This window comes from Pan troglodytes, chromosome 5 (assembly GCF_028858775.2).
Source record: "Pan troglodytes isolate AG18354 chromosome 5, NHGRI_mPanTro3-v2.0_pri, whole genome shotgun sequence".
Classification (NCBI taxonomy): Eukaryota; Metazoa; Chordata; class Mammalia; order Primates; family Hominidae; genus Pan; species Pan troglodytes.
The window spans coordinates 135,546,440-135,558,806 of record NC_072403.2 but is presented as its reverse complement, the minus strand read 5'-3'; the positions used below and the strand labels follow the sequence as shown (position 1 = coordinate 135,558,806).

General features: G+C 36.3%; 1 long non-coding RNA gene across 1 annotated transcript in view; it reads right to left on the bottom strand.

Moving 5' to 3' along the window:
• Positions 1-9,928: 9,928 nt before the first annotated feature.
• The window catches only part of LOC107975292 (uncharacterized), a 35,927-nt gene continuing 33,488 nt past the window's right edge, over positions 9,929-12,367 (bottom strand). The window contains exon 3 of the long non-coding RNA XR_001718713.3: positions 9,929-10,425. This is a non-coding gene — a long non-coding RNA (uncharacterized LOC107975292). The remainder of the gene's footprint in view (positions 10,426-12,367) is intronic.

The following is a 12,367-nucleotide window of genomic DNA, read 5'->3' as shown; positions in this document are numbered from 1 at the left end:
GTGACGGAGACTGTAGGTTGAGCACCTGATCATTACCTATTTTCCTGGGCACACAGATAGTACATACTTTCCAGCCTCTCTTGTGGTTAAATGTAGTCATGTGACCGAGGGCCAATAGAATGTGAATGGAAGTGATGTTACTTCCACAGTTGGATCATAATAACATTCATGTGCCATACTTCTTATTCCTTCCATTCTCTGGCTTGAAAATGAATACAGCCACCTTGATCTGAATGCTGAAGACTGCAGAACCACAGGATCAAAGGAGCATGAGAAGGAAAGCTGTCTTGAAACAAGAAAACTCATACTACATTTGATATGAGTGAGAAATAAATTTCTATTATTTGAAGCTAATAAACTTTTGCATTTTGTCTATATAGCACCTAGTGTTACCTTATATAATATACACAGTGATTAAGGGAAGATTTTACACCTAGAAACTCAGAGCTGAAGTCTTAGCTATTCTACTTGCTAAGCAAATATATATGCTTAGCATCCATATGTATGTTCTTAACAAATATCTGTATGTTCTATATATTCTTAGCAAATATCTTAACCCTTCTGAGCCTTAGTTCCCACATCATTAAAGTGGAAATAATGATGGTATCTAATTCACAGCATTGCTGTGAGGATTAAATAATTTATTACATACAAAGCATTTAGAATAGTCTGGCATAAAATAAGTACTATATAAGTGTTATTATTATTTCATATGTTTCTATGGTAATTTTTTTCCTATGTATTTATCCTACAGCACTTTTTTCTCATTGGCCTTAATTTTTTAACATTATTACATTTTATTTTCTTTGAAAGTCACTTAATGCATAGTTCAAGGCTTTAAGTCTACACATACTACTGCCAGATCCTGCCACTTGCTAGTAATGGCCATTGCTTCTTCACTTTTAAAAAGTGTATTAAGATATAATTCATATACCATATGATTTAGTCATCTAAAATGAACACTTCAATGGCTTTTAGATTATTCAGAGTTGTCTGTTGACCACCATAATCATTTTTTTTTCCTTTTCTGAGAGCTACCCTTTAATATTTTAGGAGTTTGTTACAAGTATGACTCTAAATCCTACATTCTCAGGTCTCTGGCACTGAATTCCCTGCTAGGATTCCTATGAGTTTTTAGCTCTGAAAAATTGTCCCAGCAGCCAGCTACACTTTAGCTTTTCAGCCCCAAGGGACCACTGTTTTATCAGGTGAAGTGGGACAGAGATCATTATCAGTCCAAAAATCATCATCTGCCACAATGAACTAATTTTCCCCTTCCAGAAAAAGACTCTAATTTCTTAAGGAAGTTCATGTCAGTGAAGGATGGATTGAAATCCAAACTCCAGCCTGAAATTTTCTAGTTGATGTACTCACTTCAGAAGTCATACAGTAAACTTTCTTACTTCTCTGAATCACTTAATCTAAAATATTTCATCCGCCAAAGGCTGTAATTCTATAATACTCTCAGAATAATTCCAACAACTTTGTTGACTACTAAGTGGTCTTCCAAGGACTATACATTAAACAAAGAGGTGGGTGAACTCTTGATATAGTTCTAAATTGGTTATTTTAATTCCTAATTCTGGTAGTTTTTTCAAAAATCCTTACACCAAATGTAAGCCAGAGGTAGAATGGTTTCTTCTTGCAGCAGGCTGACGGAGTGCTGAGTCAGGGCACATGGCTTCTTGCTGAATTTAGTCCCTACACATCCCTAGGCCATGTGCCATTTCACAGGCACCAACAGCAAAGGGTATGTGAGAGCTCACTTTAAGTTCACCCATTTCATCTTACTTCCTCAGCTCCCCAGTTATCTCCGTCCCTGAGCTTAAATAGACTGACCTGGATCCTGCCTTTTACTGACCTCATCAGAAACTCTGTCTCGAACACATTGTGATTTTAGTGATTTAACTGAATATCTGCAAGATGAGGTAACAGATGGAGTAACTTACAAAGTGTATTGATTCACTCCTCTAGTTGACTTCCAACTTTGCTTTTTCTCTTTATTGTGGCTTGTCTCCTCATCATATTCATAACCATATAAAAGCCCCACTCCTGGTATGGAAACTTCCTTGCTATACATAATATTAGAATTTATCGTCAAGCTTGTGCACTGCAATTAATTCCCAGTAGGGATAACCTTGCAGCCAGAGGGACTTTTCAACTGTCCACACTCTCTACCCACCTCCAGGGAATTCTAAGTGAATAAACTTTTCTCTACAAAATAAATAACCATCAAACATGTTTTCTTAGAAAAGTCAGAGTTTTCAGATATTTTGAATAGACCTCATATATCACAGATATCTAGCAACAGAGAAACAATGAACAAGATACACACAATGTAATGTGATTTAAAAACTTAATAGGTCTTTTGATTTATGTCAAAATACATTGCACGTCAAAAAACCAGTTTCTGGATTGTGTTACTTTTATCACGATGAAAAATGCCATTAGATTTGTCATTGGAAATTAAGTAATGAAATGATTTGACATGTGAAAGAAAATTTTTAAAACAGAAGTTTTTCTTCCAGTTGTCACAACTCATTTAGGTACCAATTGTCTGCAATTGCAAATACCTGAATCGAAATGTCAGCAAATGGCTGTCTTTGGTGGGGAAAATATCTCTGAGGTGAATTTACATATTAACTGCCAGGAAAATGCCATTTTTTTTTCTTTCATAAGTATTAAACAAATGCACAGACATTGAAGAATTTGGCAGAATTAAAGACCCAAATTCAAAGCATTCTCAAGAACATTCTAAGTCTGATGCTATTCCGAAAGTTTGTTCATTTACCCAAGTATTGCATCACCTGTTCTCCACAAATCTTCCCTACACACTTCTTGAGACACTTGCAATATTTTTGAAAGAATAGAAAAGTTAGAAAAGGAATAATCACTTGTTTGCATTGCTCTGTCTTTGTCAGTATGTCATAGTCTTTATATGTCACAAACAGGCTATTATGTACTTTAATTATCGTTTTCTTTTCTTTTTGGAGTAGTTTTTATAGAAGAAAACTACTGAAGTGTTTGAGAATCGTCCTGATAACTCTTAATAAATTATTTTTTAACTTGTGGGTTACAGAGATACCCACAGGATAGACTTTTGAGACTGGTGTACTTGAATTTATTATAATTTTTGTTTAAAACTACAGCTTTATTAAATAAGGATATGGAGATTATTACATACATATGCAAAAAAGATAAACATTCATAAGCCACTTAAAAACAATAAAATTGAAAAAATATGAGATTGCATAATAGAAACAGATTAAGCTAGTTTAAAACTTTTATTATTTTACAATATAAAATAGTTGAATACTTAGACAAAAGTAGTTTGCTGCTATTTTCAAGTGCTCCAAAATGCAAAAATATGTATGGCATTGTTGCATTTGATCATGTTTTGTGGGACTTGTTTTTGGTTGTGGTATATGAATTAAAAATTCACATTTGGTAGAACAAAAACAATAATTGAGGTGAAGATATGGATAATACCAAGATAAGAATCAAATATGATAATTATAGAAAGAGGTCATAAATATACGATACAGTTTAGCTAAGGGCATGAGCCACTAAACATATAGGTGATATGGTTTGGCTCTGTGTCCCCAACCAAATCTCATCTTGAACTGTACTCCCATAATTCTTACATATTGTGGAAGAGACCCAGTGAAAGATAATTGAATCATGGGGGCGGTTTCTCCCATACTGTTCTCGTGGTAGTGAATTCGTCTCATGAGTTCTGATGGTTTGATAAGGAAAGACCCATTTCACTTGGCTCACATTCTCTTCTCTTGTCAGCCACCATATAAGATGTGCCTTTCACCTTCTGCCATGATTGTGAGGCCTCCCCAACCATGTGGAACTGTAAGTCCAATAAACCTCTTTCTTTTGTAAATTGCCTAGTCTTTGGTATGTCTTTATCAACAGCATGAAAACAGACTAATACTGGAAATTGGTACTAGTAGAGTGGGGTGCTGCTGAAAAGATACCCAAAAATGTGAAAGTGACTTTGGAACTGGGTAACAGGCAGAGGTTGGAATAGTTTGAACGGCTCAGAAGAAGACAGGAAAATGTGGGAAAGTTTGGAACTTCCTAGAGACTTGTTGAATGGCTTTGACCAAAATGCTGATAGTGATATGAACAATAAGGTCCAGGCTGAGGTCGTCTCAGATGGAGAAGAGGAACTTGAGAACTGAAGCAAAAGTGACTCTTGTTGTGTTTTAGCAAAAAGACTGGAAGCATTTTGTCCCACCCTAGAGATTTGTGGAACTTTGAACTTGAGAGAGATGATATAGGGTATCTAGCAAAAAAAAAAAAATTCTAAGCAGCAAAGCATTTATAAGAGATGACTTGGGTGCTGTTAAAGGCATGGAGTTTTAAAACGGAAATGGAGCATAAAAGTTTGGAAAATTTGCAGCCTAACAATGTGATAGAAAAGAAAATCCCATTTTCTGAGGAGAAATTCAAGCCAGCTGCAGAAATTTGCATAAGTAACGAGGAGCCAAATGTTAATCACCAAGACAATGAGGAAAATGTCCTCAGGGCATGTCAGAGACCTTTGTGGCAGTCCCTCCCATCACAGGCCTGGAGTTTTAGGAGTAAAAAATGGTTTTGTGGGCCATTCCAGGGTACCTCTGCTGTATGCAGTCTAGGGACTTGGTGCTCTGTGTCCCAGCCACTCTAGCCATGACTGTAAGGGGCCAACGTATGGCTTGGGCTGTTGCTTCTGAGGGTGGAAGCCCCAAGCCTTGGCAGCTTCCACATGGTGTTGAGCCTGCCGGTGCACAGAAATCAAGAACTGAGGTTTGGAAACCTCCACCTAGATTTCAGAGGATGAATGGAAATGCCTGGATGTCCAGGCAGAAGTTTGCAGCAGGGGTGGGACTCCCATGGAGAATTTCTGATAGGGGAGTGTGGAAGGGAAAGGTAGGGTTGAAACCCCAACACAAAGTCCCTACTGGGACACTGCCTAGTGGAGCTGTGAGAAGAGGGCCACTGTCCTCCAGACCCCAGAATGGTAGATCCACTGACAGCTTGCACTGTGTGCCTGGAAAAGCCACAGATACTCAACAGAAGCCCATGAAAACAGCGAGGAGGGGGGCTATACCCTGCAAAGCCACAGGGGTGGAGCTGCCCAAGGCCGTGGGAGCCCACCTTTTGCATCATTGTGACCTGAATCTGAGACACGGAGTCAAAAGAGATCCTTTTGGAGCTTTAAGGTTTGACTGTCCTGCTGGATTTTGGACTTGCATGGGGCTTGTAGCCCCTTTGTATCAGCCAATTTCTCCTATTTGGAATGGCTGTATGTACCCAATACCTGTACCCCCATTGTATCTAGGAAGTAATTAAACTTGCTTTTGATTTTACTGGCTCATAGGCAGAACAGACTTGCCTTGTCTCAGATGAGACTTTGGACTGTGGACTTTTGAGTTAATGCTGAAATGAGTTAAGACTTTAGGGAACTATTGGGAAGGCATGATTGGTTCTGAAATGTGAGGACATGAGATTTGGGAGGGGTCAGGGGTGGAATGATATGGTTTGGCTCTGTGTCCCCACCCAAATTTCATCTTGAATTGTACTCCCATAATTCCCATATGTTGTGGGAGGGACCCAGTGGGAGATAATTGAATCATGGGAGTGGTTTCTCCCACACTGTTCTCATGGTAGTGAACAAGTCTCATGAGATCTGATGGTTTGATAAGGGAAAACCTATTCTGCTTGGCTCTCATTCTCTTCTCTTGTCTGCTGCCATGTGAGATGTGACTTTCACCTTCTGCCATGATTGTGAGGCCTCCCATGCCACATGGAACTGTAAGTCCAATAAACCTCTTTCTTTTGTAAATTGCCCATTCTTTGGTATGTCTTTATCAACAGCATGAAAATGGACTAATACAATAGGTAAAAAAACAGCCCTCAAATATGCCTACACTTGAATCCTCAAGTCTGTGAAAATTACCTTTATGGAAAAAGGGATGTTATAGATGTGATTAAATGAAGGATCTTGAGAGGGAAGATTATTCTGTATTAGGTAGGTTGACCAACATAACAAGAGAGGTCATTATAAGAAAGATGCAAGAGGAGTGAGAGTTAGAGATGAAGGCTATATATGATGACAGAAACAGTAGTTAGAACAATGTCCTCTGAAGATGGAGGAAAGGCCACAAGTCAAGGAACATGGATAGCCACTAGAAGCTGAAAAAAGGCAAGGAAACAATTTTCCCCTCAGACCCTCCAGAAGGAACAAACTCTACCAACATCTTGACTTTAGCCTTATAAAACTGATTTTGGACTTCTGTCCTCTAGAACCTTAAGATAACAAGTTTGTGTTGTTTTAAGCCATCAAGTTTGTAGTACGTTTCAAAAGACCTGTAGACAACTGGTCCTTTGCATGGCAAACATTGTTTCATTCAATGTTGTTATATTATAATGTTGATGAGGAAAAAATATATATAATATAATGTTGATGAGGAAAAAGTCAATTCCTGGCCAGAGCCACTGTCTGTGTGGAGTTGGCATATTCTCCCCATGTCTGAGGAAATTTCCTCCAGGTATTCCAGTTTCTTCTCATATCACAAAGATGTGCACATTCAGTGAATCTTTGTGTCTATGTGGTCCCAGCCTGAGTGAGCGTGGGTGTGTTCATGAGTGTATCCTGACCCTATCATGAATGGTGTCCTGACCAGGGCTGGTTTCTGCCTTGGCCCCTGAGCTGTTCTGAACTGAAATAATTGAGTAAATAATTATCTTATTTTTTTCTACTAATTTTTCTTACATGTATGTATACTTCACATTTATTTCAATGTTTAATATGAGAAATGTTTTGGTCTTTATTTAGAAGTTTGGTGATGTTTTTGTGACCAGAAATATGCTGCAAGAACTCAACTCTTATTTATATCAATTAGCCTATGGTGAAATTCATTTTGTTACACTTGTGTCCCTTAAAGAAGCACCTTCCAAGAATCTATGGATGCTGTTAAGTGAGAACTTAATTTGTTATAGAAACAAAGAAAAACTAATACAACATATATAGATTATATATATATAAATTATATCAGTGAAATCATTAATATGAAGATTTCTACTCTTCTAATCAATTTTTTCCCTCACACAGAAATATCATAGGATGATTGAATGTGCATAAAATTCATATTTCTGCAAGGGATAATATTTAAAAGAGGTAATTAGTGTTGTGATTTAGAAATATATATATGTGCATATATATATGATGACATATATATGTTGACTGAGCAGGTCAGGAAGTGGGTAGGCTATAGAGAAATATTGTCTGTGTAAGTGCTTGTAGAAACTCTGAGAATGCGAACAAGCTAAGTCTTGTAGCTAAAGTGCTCTTTTAGACTTTATGGCTTAGGTGTTAAATAACTGTTATAGGTGTATAAATATTTTCTTTTTATTGTTTTTTTAAAGATGATTGTGTTTGCAATCTATTTCCAAGATTTCTAGCCTGGAAATCTGGGTTAACAATTCTTAAATAAGTTTAGTTCAATTATTATTACTTTTCTAGAGACAGGATCTCAATATGTTGCTCAGACTAGACTCGAACTTCTGGGCTCAAGCTATCCTACTGCCTCAGCCTCGTGAGTAATAGAAATATTTTTATTACTTCCATGACTTCAAACCAGCCATGACAGCCTAGAAAGTGTCTTGGTTTTAAATGGTTCATAATTTGGACTATTTACCAAGCCATAAAAATATGATTATAAAGTGATTATGTCAATCATTGTTTTATGTTATTAAATCTTTATTTAGCATTAAATGTAAAAGCAAGAGGCAAGTGAAAAAGCAAAACTATTTGTATAAATGATTGCAACCAATTTATAAATATGGATAGATTTAAAGACTAAATAGAAAATTTAACAGTAATTTCCTCTGAGGGATGAGATTATCAGTGATCTGCTCTGCTACTTAATTATATATTATTTTCCAAATTATCTAAAATTAGTATATATTTTATAGTCAGAAATTATGAAAAGTAAGGCATTTAATTTAGTGATATTTGTGCTGCATATATATTTTCTTTATAATTAATATTTATATCAGATAGCAGTTAATTACAAAGTTTATATTATTAAACAACTTCATATAATCAAATTTATGGCCACAAACAATTTTAATAGTCCACGTCTAAAGCACCTCGAGGGCTTGGTCATCTGAAAACAAAGCATACAACAAATTTTAATAATTAAAATACATTACATTTCTATGTGGCAGATGCTAAGTCTAAGCATTTCGTATAGCAACTTCTTTAATCCTCGGGACAACCCTGAGCCTATTATTATTCTCATTTAGCAGATGGAGAAATTGAAGGGCAGAGAAATTGGGTGATGTATGGAAAGCTTGTACCTAATAAATGGTCAGGATTCAAACTCAGGCAGTTTAACTCCAGAGTTGTACTTTAATCCCCCTTGTTTCCTAACTCTAAAATTTTTACAAGTACAATTTTAGAGTGAAAATTTAGAAAATCAGTTTTATTGTCTTTAATTATGAATTTTTGGGGTTTATATTTTTGGTGTTTTTGTTTGTATATAAGACATATAAGTATTATTGATGAGTTGGCCTTATTCTTGCCAAGAGTAAATTATATGAACTATTATACACACATACATGCACACATACATGAACACATTATACATTTATCGTACCTGCTTTTACCCACTGGTCATCATTTTATAGCATATGGTCATGCTTACGGAAGTATTCTGCATGTCTGCAAGCACTACCCATTTTGTTGAAAAACTACTTTCACACTGGGATATGTCTCTGGGATAGGCTTAATCATGCTATGCAAATCAGCTTCTTAGCACAAGAATTTAGGATTGGGACTCAGTATACAGGAGAATTTAAAATCTACAAATGTGTCAGGCCATTTGAGGCCATTGTACTTCGACAAACAGATACCATAAATCAGCTGAAGGAGAAAGAAACGAGAGGTAGATGCTCAGAGAGAGCCTGTGAGTAAAGGCTTTCAGGACGCAAATGGGCTGTGGGTTCTACACTTCCATTTCCCAACACTGGCCTCTGATTTCTGCTCTAGATTCTCAGAAAGTGGTTGGAATCCTTGAGATAAATACCTCTTCTTTGAGCTGTGTGGTATTCTTATTGCTTGAATTGAAATAATCCTAGATTGAAACAATTATATTTTGGAGAAGAAATGTTTCTTTCAAAGAACTATGAAAAGAATTTTAAAATAATTTCCTCTTGCCAACAATCTTGAGAAATTCTACATTCTGTTTTAAACTTTTTAAATAAAAAAACTAAATAATCTGTTTAATGACACCCTGGGGGTTTGTCTGTTGACTAGTTCTCAGTAGGGAAAGTAAGAGATACATTTTTTTTAAATAAATTATATCCTTTATACAGATACTGAATAGTATTCTCACCGAGGTTTTGGGGAGGAAGGGGAAAGAATTATAAGTGCTAACGTTGATACTATTTACAAGTGTAATGAACTGCTTTGTGTCATAAGGAAAGTCTAATTTGATGTAAAAAGTATGACTTTTAAAGACTATTTAAAAGGTAACTTTAATACATTTTATTGAACTCTGTATAAACCTCAATATATAGGTAAAACACTTAGGAATCAAAATTGACATGATTTCTTTGCTTTATAATGTTCTCTGTAGTTTTCTTTTCATATCAGCAACGTATGATCATTATAGAAAACTAACAAAATAGTAGAAATTAAATGAAAGTCATCTATATCCTCTTCATAGAGAGATACATATTTTAAATCAGTAATGTATTTTCCATCAGCTTTTGTTTCTATGTGAATGTGTATATTCATTTGAAAAATATTCGCATTGTAGAAATAATTTTAATCATGATTTGTGAATATTCTTTTTTTTTTTTTTTTTTTTGAGACAGAGCCTTGTACTGTCACCCAGGCTGGAGTGCAGCAGCACAATCTTGGCTCACAGCAACCTCCATCTCCAGATTCAAGCAATTCTCATGTCTCAGCCACTCGAGTAGCTGTGATTAGAGGTGTGCACGACCATGTCTGGCTAATATGTATATTTTAATTTTTAGTAGAGATGAGATTTCACCATGTTGGCCAGGCTGGTTTTGAACTCCTGGTCTCAAGTGATCCACCCGCCTTGGCCTCCCAAAGTGCTGGGATTACAGGCGTGAGCCACCGTGCCCGGCCTTCTTTTATTCTTATAAGTATTATTTCTAAACAGTAGATATTTTAAAGATTATGTTCTACAAATGCCACTGATGCTGGAATTTATCTAATCTTGAGTGTTAATGTCAGAGGTGTTGGAACCAGAATGATTCCATCTTGAATAGAGGCCAGGTGAAATAAGGCTGAGATCCACTGAGCTGCATTCCCAAGAGGTTAGGCTTTCTTAGTCACAGGATGAAACAGGAGGCCAGAGGAACTGGTATCACAAGACACAGGACATGGAGACCCTGTTGATAAAACAGGATGCAGTAAAGAAGCTGGCCAAAACCAAGATGGCAAGAAAAGTGACGGCTAGTGGTCCTCACTGCTCAGTATATGATAATTATAATGCATTAGCATGCTGAAAGACACTACCACCAGCACCATGACTGTTTATAGGTGCCATGGCAACGTCCAGCAGTTACCCTATATGGTCTAAAAGGAAAAAGAACTCTCAGTTCCAGGAAATCCCCGCCCCTTTCCTGGAAAACTCATGAATAATCCACCTCATATTTAGGATATAATCAAGAAATAACCTTGAAAGTAGCCATCCAGCAGCCTCAGAGCTGCTGTGTCTGTGGAGTAGCCATTGTTTTTGTTTTATTGCTTTACTTTCTTAATAAATGTGCTTTCATTTTCCTCTGTGAACTTGCCCAGAATTCTTTCTTGCCTGAGATACAAGAACCCTCTCTTGGGTCTGGATCCAGTCTTCTTTCCTGTAATATTAATGCTGCAATAAACATCAATGTATGTTAAAAATCATCAACAAAAGATGTTTTGCTTTTAACTACTTCCACTATAGTTTTGTTTTGTTTTAGGAAGGTTTGTTTTGATAAATATTGGAAATATGTGTATCAGAATTATTTGTGTTATATCATCTAATCCTAGCATTAATTTATATCTATTTTAGATCATTATTATGTTGAATATTTTCTTACAAGCCACACCATGCTGAACATATGCAAAATTTGGCATGGGTTTCCATTTTACAAATTTAGTTTAAAGACCTCAATTAGCTTTATTTTCAAATCTAGAATTAGGTAACACTTCATTCTATAAAACAGAATAAGTGTTCCAATGAACTACTGAGCAGAAAGAGTTGGCTTTGTATTATTTTATGATTTGTAACTAAGAGTTATTAGTTCTTTAAGGTTATTTTTCTTATAAGGTGGGGACAGGGAGATAAATTAATAGGAAAGTGACTAAATAGTTAACATCAGGTTACTTCAGGCTACCTCTTTGTGTAAGAATTAAAGCAGGGGAAATCTCATTATCATGCTGATTAAAGATTGAGGCTGGGGCGGTGTCTCATGCCTGTAATCCCAGCACTTTGGGAAGCCAAGGCATGCAGATCACTTGTGGTCAGGAGTTGGAGACCGCCGTGGCCAACATGGAGAAGCCCCATCTCTACTAAAAATACAAGATTTAGCTAGGCAGTGGGCTCCCGTAATCCCAGCTACTTGGGAGTCTGAGACAGGAGAATTGCTTGAACCCGGGAGGCAGAGGTTGCAGTAAGCCAAGATCGTGCCACTGCACTCCAGCCTGGGTGACAGAGCAAGACTCCATCTCAAAAAAAAAAAAAAAAAAAGATTAAAACTGGATGGTTTGGGAAATTGGATGTTAGTATCTTTCTCAGAAGATCAGATAACAATTTAGATTGGGTTTGGTGACCTGAAACTTTAACACGGGAGACTTCATATTGATTTTTAGCTTGTTCTGTTGGGCCTAGTACAGAAACAGCTCAAAACAATGACCTCGTATAATTTTCATTTGACGCCAGTAAGTTTCAAATGCTGTCATATGCTACAATTTCCAGGTAGGCTCTAAGAGCTTACTGAATAGAAACCCTAATATTTGCAAAGTAAAAGAATAAGTTAAACCATGTGCTATAATTTAAGTGATTTTTTTGTCAGTATCAGATTCCTTAAAAAGTAGGTTAAAACATATGGCAAATCACACTACAGCTGATCCAGCCAGTTACAATATGTACATGAAACTTTGAGATTGTATATCTATGATATTGTGATTTAGAATAAGAAATATATATATTTGGTCTTCATTCCCATTCTTGGCACAGATCTTCCAAAATCCTTGAAATTTCCTAAAGGATAAGATCCATAAAGGTGAAAGGAGGTTCTTTTGCTAATCCTAACAAACGCTTTTCAGCCACACTTGAGTTGTAATGAGATA